General features: G+C 48.1%; 1 long non-coding RNA gene across 4 annotated transcripts; it reads left to right on the top strand.

Annotated features, from left to right (window-relative positions):
* The first annotated feature begins 587 nt into the window (after positions 1-587).
* Positions 588-6,639, top strand: LOC144294653 (uncharacterized). 4 transcript variants are annotated; one of them, XR_013362028.1, is made up of 3 exons: positions 588-624; positions 4,021-4,100; positions 4,931-6,636. It is a non-coding gene; the product is annotated as an uncharacterized LOC144294653 (long non-coding RNA). The 4 variants fall into 4 exon arrangements; XR_013362026.1 differs by lacking the exon at positions 588-624 and adding an exon at positions 1,903-2,322; XR_013362027.1 differs by lacking the exon at positions 588-624 and adding an exon at positions 2,329-2,618 and having other exon boundaries at positions 4,021-4,179; positions 4,931-6,639.
* Positions 6,640-13,482: the final 6,843 nt, after the last annotated feature.

The following is a 13,482-nucleotide window of genomic DNA, read 5'->3' as shown; positions in this document are numbered from 1 at the left end:
AATCAACAAAGCAGATCCTAGTGAATAAAATTCAGATATCAAGGATAAATCTCAAAAACAAGGGGAAAAATCATAATTTCATATAGTATGAATCCATATCAAATTAACATGTTTAAAAAATATAAAAACCAGTATGAAACCTTGTTTAGAAATACATGCCAATGTAGTAAAATATACTTAAATGATAAACACCAAATTCATGAGGAAGACCATTCATGGGGAGATGGAATGTTATCCCTTTGGGGTTATGATTAACTATAATGTTTATGTTTCCAAAAAAAAAAAAAAAAAAGAAAACATCTGAAGCAAACAGGGCAAAATGATGAGATTTGTGAAAGCTGTATGGTTGGTACAAGACTGATGTGTTATGCTCTGTTTCCTTATGTTTCTGATATTGGAAAAAAAAGCCCCTGGGTCCCTGATCTCCCAGTTTCCCCCAGATGCACGGTTATGGTTTCAGAGAACAAAGGGTAGAAATATTGTTCGCCTTGTATTTGTACCCAGTGGTTTGTTTAGAGACTGTGCCTCTCCTGACACTCTTCTCACCTATGACATTCTGTGACTTCACAATGATTAATTCAGTACCAGCTAAGTGCCATGCACTGAGGAAACGGCATAATTCAGGTCTGCCCCTCCCTAATACAGGTGCTCACAGAGGAGACACACAGGCAAATGACTGTGCTGTCACAAATGTGGCAGCTAAGGCATATTTAAAAACGCTGGGGCTAGCAAGTAGGAACAAGCAGTTCATTCTGGCAAGGGGCTGGGTACAGAGAATGCAAGGCCTTGACGGTGGAATATGAGTTTGCAAGACCTAGTGTTCGAGGAGAGGATAGCATGAGTAAAGTGACCCAGGCATAGTGTCCCTGTCGTGTTATGGGGCTGGAGAGCATCCTCCAGACTGGACACGTGCTTCAGAAACCTCCTCCTCGCAGTGGTGGAAACGCTGAACAAAGGCAGGGAACTGGTTAGGAAGCCACTGAAGATGTGAGGTGATAGAGACCTAGACCATAACACAGTGATTTCGGTTATTGTTTCGCTGCAAAACTGCAAATGGGCAGAGGGTGGGCACAGTGGCTTTTAATCGGGGTTGGTTTATCTCGTGTACCCCACAGCGCCTACAGTTGCACCGTGCGCCTGATAGCAGCTCAGCGAAGGCGTGTTGCTGGAAGGGAGGGAGGAAGGAAGCCGGCAGGCCCAGGTCCCACTCCCTCCTTTCATAGATAAGAAGACGGAGAGCTGCAGAGGGAGTGATGTTTTCAAGGACATCCTTAACCGGATGCTTATTGTCTCTAACGCTGCAAAAAAATTCTGCAGCTACTCAGCTAACAAATGTTTAAGCCCATAGGCCTTTAAAAACAAGAGACCCGGCAGGTAAAAAGTTCTGATACAATGGATCCTGCTGGAAAGCTGTGCTCTTCATGAGGAAGTGCTTTCTCTTCTCAGGCAGAAAGAGAGATCCTTTAAGACAGATGAAATTCTCTGAGATGAATAATACGAAACAATAGCCCTTTACCTGGCCTCATCCAAATAACAGGCTCTATTCAGGTGGCTCTAAAACACTTGATTGTGTGCTGTTGGCATTGTGGGCAGGGCAAGCCCAGCAGCACTGGGAATTTTACAAGACTTTTGTTCTGCTACCAACCAGTAATTGGCCCTCCACCCCGACATAGTAAACTTCCAGTCACATGAACAAAACTCCCCTACATTAACACACTGCATGCAAAGCAAAACCACCTCCAAAGCGCATACAGGTGTGAAATCTTTGCAGCCTCCCCACCTCCTCTCTGTGACTTCCCTGTCTCTGAGAGAGACCCATCCTCCCTAGGCCCAAGGGTCCTCCCACCTCCTGTGGCTTTGGCTCTGGCAGGTGTTGAATCTGCCCCTCTTGACACTTGAACATCTTCGTGTCACCTGGCTCTTTCTTTCAGCATCTAAACGTGCTCAAGGCTTACAGCTGAGAAATGAACACATCAGGAACCACTGTGTTCTGCCTCTTTCTATCCCATGTGTCCCCTTGAGTCATGAGATTCTGCAAGGAGTCCTCCACACTCACTGTCTCCCCCTACCTCACCTCCCATTCACCTCTTAGCCAACCCAGGGGGTGTGTGCTTAATATTTATCTGGGAGGAAGGAAGGGAGGAAGGAAAGAAGACTGGAAAGGAGAAAGGAAGGAAGGAAGGGGCTAACATTTATTGTGTGCTTACTATGTACCAAGCAATGTTCTAAGAATTTTACATCTATTATGAAATCCTGACGTCACTGTGATGTAAGTGCTATTATTATTTACATCTTACAGATGAAGAAAGAAGTCTTTGAGCAGTTGAGTATTTGCCCTGAGTCATAGCAAGCTAGAATTTGGGTCAAGGCACTCTGTTTCCAAAGCCAGAGCATTCTTATTTTTATACCTAGTACATGGTGCCTTGAAGTTAAAAATACACAAGATGGTTTGGACTTGTCCCATTCATTCATTCAGTCAGTCAGTCATCTGTTAATTATTTAATGCTTACTGAGGCCTACCATATGCAAGGCAGAGGGAGAAAGATGTGACTCTGCCATTAAGATGTTCAAAGTCCAAAGAAGGAGTCAGTCAGTAATATGGGGTGAAAAGAGCTCTGGTAAGTTGGTGGGCAGGGAGCTGGGGAAGCACAGAGGGAGCAGCCTGCTTTGCTTAGAGCAGTGGTTCCCAAACTTCACTATGCATTGGAATCACCTGAGAGCTTTAAAAATTTCTGATGTCTGGCTCCCACCCCCCAGATGTGAGGATTGAATTGGCACTAAGTGGTTTAAAACTCCCCCCCACCCCAGGTGATTCTAATGTTCAGCGAAATTTGGAAAATGCTGGCTTACAGGGTAATGAGCAAAGACTTTGGTTTGTAATACAAACCTCAATTCAAACTATTTTAAGAAAAAGTTAAAAATAAAAAAATAAAAAGAGTCAGGGAATGTATTGGCTTATATTTTAAAAAGAAATAAAGGGTATGTGCCTGTGGGTCTAATTTGACCCAGGTCTCCAAAGATGTCACCAGGGTAAGGTTTTCCTCTTTCTAGTGCCAGTCCCCTTCGTCGCAAGATGCAGTCTCTGTACTTCTTTTTTCATGCAAAGTGCAAAGAAGAGGTCTGATTTCCTCGTACCTCAAATAAAAGCCCAGAATTGTGTTTCATTAGCTCTGGCTTAGGCCTGAACCAATTACTGGGGCCAGAGATATTGAGGCTGCTGATTGGTGCAGCTGAGTCACATCTCCCCACTCTGGAGCCAGGAACTGGAGGCAGCTTCACCTAGAAGCTCACCCTCAGTGGACAGTGGAGGATCTGTGACAGGTTCTAGTATGTTCTGGGAGCTGAGGGTGTATTTTCTAGAAGGGAGTGATATTCAAATAGGAGAACAACTTGATCACTTCTGCCTTTTGAACAAGTAATTCTGACAGGGAAAGGACATATGTGGATCTTACAAAGGTCATTGTGGTTGTTGAAAGCTGTTGGGATCTGAGCTAAGACAATGGCAACAGGGTGAATAGGAGGGAGGGGACTCAAGAGAGGGTTCTGAACTATACAGGCATGATTTGTTATCCACCTGGAAAAAAAGAGTTAGAAAAAAGAAAGGAACCACAGATGACTGAAAATTCTAGTTTGGGAAATTGAGTTGTTGGGGCACCATTAGTGAGATTGGAAATGTATATCATTTACTGCATTTTGGACAACCCAGTGGACTGTGTTGAATGTGAGATGTGTCGAAGACTTCTGGGAGGTCCAGAGGGCAGCTGAACACAGCGATCTGGAATTGAGGAGAGAGCTGGAAATGGCCGGTGTCTGTGTGATAGCTGACATGGGGGCAACGGATATGGTGACCTGAGGAGGGCTGTGGACGGTAGAGAGCAGGATAGTGCATTCACCAGCTTAGGAGATGAGGTGGCATGGCCAGAGAGCTAGGACAAGTGGTGTTTTAGAATCAAAAGGAAAGAGGGTTTCTAGAAAGGGTGGGGGCAGGATCCACCATCATGCAGTGCAAAAACTTTACAGAGGCTGAAGGCTGGAAATAGAACATGGATTTGACAACCAGGAGGCCCCATTCTAACAAGAACCAGGCGAAGACGTTTGGGGTGAGTGAGCCTGGAGGCAGACAGACCAAGCAGGGACTGATCACTCTTCAGCAAGTTCCACAGTGAGCTTCTAGGAGAGGTGCCAAATCATTTCTCCACGTTTGCTTTGTAGTTTTGTGTTTGTTTCCCCTTTCTAAAGTTTGATTTAGTTTGTTTATGAAAGAGTTTTGAATGCAAAGCTGTCAGGAAAAAACTGAGCTAGAGACAAAGGTTGAAGAGAAAGTGATTTTCCATAGAGATGAAAGCAGATTAGTGGTTTCCAGGGGCAGGGGCAAAGGAGAGTGGGGAAGAGACAGCCTAATGGGTGTGGGATATCCTTTTGGGGTGCTAAAAATGTTCTGGAATAGGATGGTGTTGATAGTTGCACAACACTGTGAATTTACTAAATACCACTGAGTTTCACACTTTGAAATGGTTGAAATGGTGAATTTCTTATAATGTGCATTTTAACACACACACAAACACACGCCACGAATGGTGATTTTATATACATTCTTGGTGGGCTTTCTGTGGATCATTTCATTTAATCCTTATAACAACCAACCATATGACAACCTCGTAACAACTCTACCATTCCCATTTTACATCCAGTCAACTGAGGTACAGAGACAGTTATTTATCCAAGTTCGCACGGCTAGATTTGAGATGCCAATCCAAGGTGATATAACTACAAAATTCAAACTCATAAGCCCTCTCCAATCTTGCCTGTATAGCCACGCAGTGTCATAGGTACATGTATTGAAAATGTCAATAGGTCCATAGCCACCAAGGTATTGATGCTCCACATCTGTGGGTGATGACACTATTTTTCATATTCTTCTTTTCGATAGGGCACAGCTTTGATTAAAAAAGGAAAAATCTTATTTTTCATATAAAGAAGAAAAGGATTTTTAGAGATACAGCCCTTCTCTGAAGGTATTACAGGTGTGCAAGAAACAATTGCAGCATCACAGGGACATAGCATCCATGGGATGTGGAAGGTGATGAGGAGACGGTGCAAGGTGGTGACCTGGAGAAGCCTGGAAGGGAATGATGGTCTTCAGTGGATGGAAAGGAAGAGAAAGGGCCCTTCGGAGGGAACAGCAGGCACAAGACCATGAGGCCAGGAGGGACCGGGAACCAATGGGATGATGTTTCATGTCATCTCTCTCCCCGTCCTCCCTCTGCCCCTCTCCCAGGTCTTTCTCCTCCTACTCTGCCCTGAATGAGCCATGCCACGTGAATTTGTTTTGTTCCATTCTGTCCATGGGACAGCCACATCCTCCTTCCAGGATGCTTCCCTTGGTCCTCAGGGAACTGGAAAACCTCGAGGGCTGGCGTCTCAGGCATTCTTAGAAGGCCGCAGTGGCCAGGAGGCCTTCCTGCTTTGTCCGGGGATCCTGTGACTCTTGGGCACAAACCCAGAGCAGCCCTCACTCAATTGCTTCTTTGATTTTCTCCCAGTTGACTGTCAGGGATTGTTGGCCAGTGGGAGGGTGCTGAGTGGTGAGCCGTGTGGGGAAACAATTAGTGCGTTTCTCTCTGCCAGAAGTCCAATCTCTTTTCGGACATGGCTGTACAGAGAGCAATTGGACCCCTTCCGTTTAAGACAGGGCCTAAACCAGTTTGCTTAATGGGCAACTTCAGGTACATCTATAATTTCATCTCTCTGGGTGGTGCTTGTATATCTTTTGGGGTATGGCCATCCCTTTTTTGGTCATGTCTTTGGCATCTTAAACATTTTACACTGATATGTCTAAGAGTCTTTCCTATTCCTAATGAGTATACGTCACGTTTGCAGCCTTTTCTAATTAATGAGCTAATGCTCCTGGTGAGTTTCAGAGTGTGTGAGTGAGTGACAGAAGTTCAGGCACAAGAGCTACACAGACCAGGGTTTGAATCCCAGTTCTGGCAGTTACTGGGACATAGTATTTAACCTCCACGACTTGAGTTTGTCCAAGCATGGTGGTTAATTTTGTGTATCAACCTGACTGGACCACAGGGTCCCCAGATATTTGATTAAACATTATTTCAGGGAGTGTCTGTGGGGGTGTTTCTGGATGAGGTTAGCATTTGAATTGGTAGACTGAGTAAAACCCGTTGCCCTGCCCAGTGTGAGCGGACCTCATCTAATGCCTTGAGAGCCTGAAAAGGACAAAAGGGTCGAAGAAGGGAAAATTCACTCTCTTAGCTTGATTGCTGAGCTAGAATTTGGTCTTCTCCTGCCCTTGGACTAGGACTCTCACCCTTGGCTCTCTGGTTCTCAGGCCTTCAGACTTGAACTATGCCACTGGCTTTTCTGAGTCTCCTCCAGCTTACAGATGGTAGATTGTGGGACTACTCAGTCTCCACAATGAGCAAACTTCCCATAATAAATCCATTTATCTGTCTATCTCCGTATGTCTCCTATTTGTTCTGCTTCTCTGGAACGCTGACTAATATACAAAGTATAAAATAGGGTTGATAATCTCGATCAATAATTCTCAGAAGTAATCCCAGATGGATGTCGTAAAGAATAACAACGTACTAGCCCATGGTAGGCTCACAGGAGGGGGAAGTTTTATTTACCACTGTATCAGGGTTCAGTCAGGGAAGCAGGACCATTAATGTGATATGGGATAAGGGATTATCATAGGGGTTGGAGTTCACAACGCAATTGTGGCAGCTAGTGAATATGTCTCGGGAAGGCAGGCGTCTCACATCTGCTGGTGGGCCCAAAGTTGTGTCCATCAGCAGAGCTGGCGAGTGAGAAGAAAATTTGGGTGTGAAGTGGGAGAAATCAAGAGGAAACTGGACGACCTGGGGCCCTTGAGGAGAAGCTGGAATTCGTGTTTGTTTCTTACCACCTCCAACCTTAACAATGCAGTGACCCTTAGAAGCAGCTTATACCTTCTGCCAAATTGGTGCACATGCTCCAGCCCTGGACTCAAAGATGCTGGAGGAAGCATCTCCAGAAACCTGGCTGCTGCCCCTCCCTCACTCCATTAGCAACATGCATGCCCGGCACAAGTGCCTGAAGCCCTGCACTGACCTTCCAGGTATGTGGCCTGCTGTCCCTTCCACCTTCCCCATCTTGTGCAAATGTGCCTAGCAGCCAGGCCTCCCTGGGGACCATCCAGGAAAGGGAGTTCTGGGAAACCCAGTTCTAGCTTAGCAAGTTGCTCTGATATAAAACCACCACACTTACAAATAGGGAAGAAAGCATCTAACGCTTAATGAGGTCAACAAGAAGCCTTCACGTCTGGCATCCGATTCAATCCATACTCTGCCCTTACAAGCAAGGGCTATTTATTATCTTCATTAACTGGCTCACTCAAAGACACACTGTTAGGGAGAGCAGAGGTTGGAACCAGGTTATTGGAGCCTGTGCATTTTCTGCCCCAACTTGGCCTGTGGAGCTGGCTCCTGCTCCACATGGTGATACCCCCAGTGCCCCCGCAAACCTCACTCATCTGACGAGGGGAGAATGACCCCTTCTGCCAATCGGGCCAGGTTGCACTGTGTGGTCTCATGCCATCTAAACTGCATTGAGGGGCGAGATTTGGAGAGAAAAGCAGTTGGGCAAGAATTTGATTTTAATTAAAATGTATTTACTACAGAGAAGAGCTTAATGGGGGTTTGGTATGTGGGTGGGTGGAGGTGCGGAGTGGATAATAGGAGGGAGGTCAGAATGACATGACTTTCTGAGAGGTGAAAAGCATGAATTCCTTCTGCAAGTTCATGCACGCCCCGGTCTGTACCAAGCTAGCAAATGGCCCTGTGTCCCTCCATTCCCTTCCTCACCGCATGCAGTTTTCAATCAAGTGTCCGCCTCTCTCCCACGCTGTCTGATGTTTCAGGAGAAACTGAGTCGCCCCAGTGCTAGGCACGGGGCCCCGCCTTGCATAGCCAATCCGCACATTCCAGTCCTCTGGCTACCCTATGGGTTCAGGTGGGCATGTGACCCAATCCAGGCAGAGTGGGTTTCAGGACTCCCGCTTGGAATGCCAGGCCAGAAATGTTCTCTTTGGGATAAGGTTGCTTGTGGCAACAAAAGCTGTTGGCCCTGGCTGCGATGAGGAAAACCAGCCTGAAGACAAAGCCAACACAGAGGAGGGCAGATCCAGGAGAACTGCATTGGAAGGTAACTGGAGCTCTTACTTCCGGTCTCTTCTGTGATAGGAGTCTCTTTCTCTCCCGTTGTGGTCAGGCCTCTTCGTACTGCATGTGGAACACACTGACTGCTAACCCTGACTTCGGTGGAAAGAGACAGCTCTGTCTATACTCTAGTCCTAAAGATGAAATCTGGGGGCAGCCCGGGTGGCTCAGCGGGTTTAGGTGCCGCCTTCAGTCCAGGGCGTGATCCAGGAGATCCGGGATCGAGTCCCACGTCGGGATCCCTGCATGGAGCCTGCTTCTCCCTCTGCCTGTGTCTCTGCCTCCCTCTCTCTTTGTGTCTCTCATGAATAAATAAATAAAATCTTAAAAAAAAATAAAGATGAAATCTGCTTGGACCATGGTCATGTCTGGTGGACCAGGCCTGGGAGCTGCCCCGTCTTACAACCCAGAGAATGTATAGAGCTCAGGCTCAGATGTCAGCTAGCCAGATTCACCCTGCCATATGCGGGCTCCAGGGAGACCTTGGGTGAGGGATTTCTTCGAGATTTCATTTTCTCATCTCCAAGGTATGGATAATAATTGTATTCACTTCAAATATACAAGTTCAGTGATGGAAGTGGCCATGTCCCTGACCTGGAATCGCCCATAATAATACCTCTCAGAGACTCTTGTTCTCTATATCCTTCTTAAGATCAGCTCTCAATTTATTATTCAAAAACCCAGATACATCATTTACTTTGCATCAGTCACTGTGCTATCAGGCACATCTCCCTATTACAGGTGAGGAACTTGCTGTCCAGAGAGGTTAAGTCATTTGCCCAAGGTCACACAGCTAATAGGTGGCAGAGCTGAGATTCAAACTCAGGCATCTTGACTTCAGAGACTATTACTAACTCCTGAGTCAGGACATCTCTGAGAATAACTGCACTCCACATATTTGAGGGGTAGGTATATGACAGATGGATAGATAGACAAACTTGAGTGAGTGCCCTCCGCCCTCCTCCATGAGCTAGAACAGAGAAAATATCCCTGTCTCTGCTCCTAGCCAGCTGTACTGTGGAGGGTTTGGGAACTGCCTCCCTAGCTCCAATTACAACCGTGTGCTCTAGAATGGGCTTCTGGTTTGCATGAACAGGAGTCCGCTTGAAACGCAGGTGTGGCCCCGCCTGCCTTGAGGGTGCGTCTGTGGCATTGTTGAACCTCTTGTGTCTGTAAGGATGAAAATTATGCGCTTGTATTTCACAGATGGCTTTGAGCACACACACACACACACACACACACACACTTCCCAGGCTATTTGGGGCTGGGGCTAGACTATTTTCATGACCCTGTGTCTCTTCCTCTCACCCCCTGCACACCTAGTCTCTGTCTCTGTTTGCTCTGGTAGGTCATCTCTGGCCTGTTCTCAGCTCTCCCACACCGAGTTTCCCATCATTGCTGCCAACACGCACACATTCCCTAAAGTGCTACAGTCTCTCTGAGGGCATTATTGAATTTGACAGGTGCCATTTCTTCCCTGAGCTGTCTCTGGAAAACCCACTGAAAATGTGGTAGGCCTGATGAGTTCCTCTGACCTTGAAAACATTTATATGCCTTATCTATGAAACATAGAGCGTTCTGAGGCCTATCAAGAAGATAACGGGCTAGAACAAGGCCCCAGTGATCTTGCTTCTTATACACTTCTGTGTCCCTTTGAGGGAGGTACAAATGTTTCCACTCCCTGGTTTAGAAAGTCCTTCTCCAAAGACAGCTCCCAGCGTGGCCTGGGGCCAATCAGCATTTTCTCATCATTTAAGAAGGTCATTGGACTTTGTATAGATACCAGCCTTCCGCTCCCTTCCGAAAGCCCAAAGTTGTGCTGATAGCAGCTTGGGGAGGAACTGGTGAGAACCACACCCACTATTTTACCTCTTCCTGGACCAGAAGCACAAGAGGAAGAGGTCCAAGGGCAGGGACCCTCTCTCAGTTGGAGGGGGAGATGGTATAACGCTTCTCCCTGGTGGTATAACACTTCTCCCTGTCATTCGAGTGCTGTGAGAGGCATTCTGGCTTCTCCATAGAAAATCTTTGCATGGGAATCCACTGAGTTCAACTCTGACCTTTCTTCAAGCAAATTGCTAGGCTTGAAATAAAAGGAAGCCAGGCCTGACACCCCCACAGGCGTCTTGGAACACCGTCAGGTAGATAACCAATGATGACGGAGATCACCAGCTGAAGTCTTCTCGACGGAGGCACGTATGTGCTGGTAAACCCATGGCTTCCAGTCTGAGATGCAGATATTTTTAGGGATGAATCTGGGCCTTCCTTCTCTCCCTCCCTCTGATGCTAATGTGGCCATCTGCATCTCCCAGACAACCTTCACCAGCACACATTCACCGTCCTGAGAGGAGGGGGCGGGGGAAGAGATTATTATTAAATATAGCATCCTGAGCCGCTGCACGACGAGTGCGAGTTTGCCTGTGTGCTACCAGAGAGGTGGGGGCCTCGGAGACCTGGAACCCATTCCCATACTCCGTGACACTCACAAGCACCTTCCCTTCCCTGGGGCCGCAATTTGTTTTTTTATTTATCTGTTAAATGAGGGGCTTAGATGATATTTCCCTCTCTGGTCTGCTCTAACTTTGCATAACCTTCTCTTTGAAGAGCTTAGTTGTATAAACTCCCGGACACACAGTTCAGTGGGCGATGCCATGGTTGCTGCTGTGCAGGTGGAGCTGTCATCTCCTAACCCTCATTTCTCTGTACTCTCCAGGGAGATGGCCAGAAAGAGTGGCTTGTGAGTGGTGGTGATGGGCTCTCACTGCTGGCTCAAGAGGTCCCAAAGCTATCTCCATCCAGGCACTTAGCTCCCAGGAGCTCCCAACTTGCCCTAAAAGCTCACCTAAGCAAGGGTCTTTCTTACTTACCTGAGCCCCCTAGTTAAAAAAGTGGAGTGGGAAAAACAAAACACAACAAAGTTGGGTGAGGGAGAAGAGCAAAGGTCCTAGGAAGGCAGTGCTAAATTTTAGTCTTTGAGCTACTAGAACTTCTATGCTGAGCAGTGCTCTCCTTGCAAAATTGGGTTGGCCCAAAGTGTTCCTGAACTAGAGTTAAATTTCTTTGACTTGGAGAACATTGTGCTAGAGATAAGGTGATCGAAATTAGAAAAGATAAAAGCAATAAAGAATACAGCTGCCATAGCACCTGGTACTTCTGGTTATTTATCAGCTGTGCTGTGAGTTACATGAAGGCAGGAACATCCAGCTCGCAGGAGCATTTGTGAATTGAATCAATGACTATCTCCAGCTCCAGCTCCATCCCCAACAGAGGTGTCTCAGACCTAGGCCAGAAGGAAGAGGCCTTCTGTGTCCAGGGAGGCTTTGTGCTGGGGGCAGAGGCAGCCCTGTTTGCCGAAGCTCCTGTCTAGGGTCTCCTCTGTCACTCTGTAAGTAAAGCAGGGCCATGCTGGTCTCACCTGCTGTCCCTAACAGTGCCCAGGCCTGAGCTCAATAGGATGTTTGGGCGGGCAGGCCCCAGAGCAGCTCCTTTGGAGATAGACACGGCCTGTCCAGTGCTCTAGAGGCGTGAGCAGGGCTGTAGGGGCCCAGTGCACAGTAGTTAGGCATGCAGATTCTGGGATCAGATAGCTCTGGGCTCAAATTCCGACCTTGTTACTTATTAACCATGTGACCTTGAAAAGTTACTTTACCTCACTGAGTCTCAGTTTCCACATCTGTTAAAGGGAACGATAACAAAGATACAGACCTTACAGCGCCATCAACAGGATTGAGAAAACGTGCAGAGAGAGCACGCCATCAACTGGCATCACCCGCAATGTTCTATCAGAGCAGAGAGCTGCCCCTCTGAGAGCCACTGCTGACTTTTACAGACTGAACAGGGACAGCTTTTGCTGCAGTTCACCTGCAGGAAGTTGACTGAACTCCGAAAATGCTAAGAGAACTACCAGGTAGGACAATCCCCGAGAAAACCCAAAAGTCCTGGAGTAGGCTCACCTGGTAAGGGGCAGAGAGAACCAGATAAGGCCCAGGTTTGTTAGGGGCAAACTTCTGTTTGTACCTGCTTGGCAAGGAAACATGTAGACCTCTCTAGAGGGTGGTCCGGTGCTGCGGAAATTCCAGCAGCCTGGAGCCACAACACTCTTCTCTCACTGCCCAAGCTTGCCTGTTCTGCTCTCCTGGGTCAGCTCAGTTCCAAAAATATTTATTGATGCCTGCTCTGGGCCAAGCTGGTGATAGACCCTGAGCTCCAGAGGTGAGTAAGACATGGCTCCTGCCCTGGGGATCCCTGTTTCATGATCACTACTAAACTGGGGCGGTCTGCACAAGTATTTACAGCTTCCCACGACTTTACACCCCTCACTAGGCCCCACAGTGTTCACCCTGAGTTTTCTGTGGATGGTGCTCTCTGCAGCTGAGGGGGTATGGGCAAGCCAGGAGCGTGGGCAGAGCAGAGACTAAGGCAGCCATTTGACAGCCAAGAGAAGAGGGTGCTTAGGTGATTTGACTAAGGTAGCCCCACCGCCCCTCTTCCCACCACCTGCATCCTTTTTTATTTTTATTATTTATTTATTTATTTAATTAATTTATTATTTTTTATTGGAGTTCACTTTGCCAGCATACAGCATAACACTCAGTGCTCATCCCGCCAAGTGCCCCCTCAGTGCCCATCACCCAGTCATCCCAACCCCCCCCCCACTTCCCTTTCCACTACCCCTTGTTCATTTTCCAGAGTTATTATGCTGAGCGAAATAAGTCAATCGGAAAAGGACAAACAGTATATGGTCTCATTCATTTGGGGAATATAAAAGTTAGTGAAAGGGAATAAAGGGAAAGGAGTGAAACTATCGGTGAGGGTGACAAAACACGAGAGCCACCACCTGCATCCTAGGCAGGCCAGTCCAGGGGAGCGGAAGAGCCTGTCCGCTAACGGGGCGTCTGCTGAAGCCCAGGGGAGTCGAGGGGCACAGCGGGGAGGGAGGTCCACAGTCGGTCCAGGACGGGCCAGGCTGCTCGCTCGCTTGCAAAAGGGGAAGCTGCGGCTTGCTTCCCAGCTGCCCGGGCCGAGGCGCGGCCCTGCCTCTCCCTCGACGCTGGGATGCTGGGACGGGAGCAGCCAGGTTCTCATGCGGCAGCTCCGTGACGCGCCCCCTTCCCGCCCCCTTCCCGCCCCCGCCGGGCCGAGCCGAGCCCGACGCCCCCAGCGCCCCGAGCGCCCCGAGCGCCCCGAGCCCGGCTCCCGCGCCCGGCCGCGGCCCACGTGCGCCCGCCGGCAGCCGCGGTGACAGCTGGCCCCTGGGGGCGGGGCG

This window comes from Canis aureus, chromosome 23, assembly GCF_053574225.1.
Source record: "Canis aureus isolate CA01 chromosome 23, VMU_Caureus_v.1.0, whole genome shotgun sequence".
In the NCBI taxonomy this organism is placed as follows: domain Eukaryota; kingdom Metazoa; phylum Chordata; class Mammalia; order Carnivora; family Canidae; genus Canis; species Canis aureus.
This window is presented reverse-complemented; position numbering and strand designations above follow the sequence as displayed.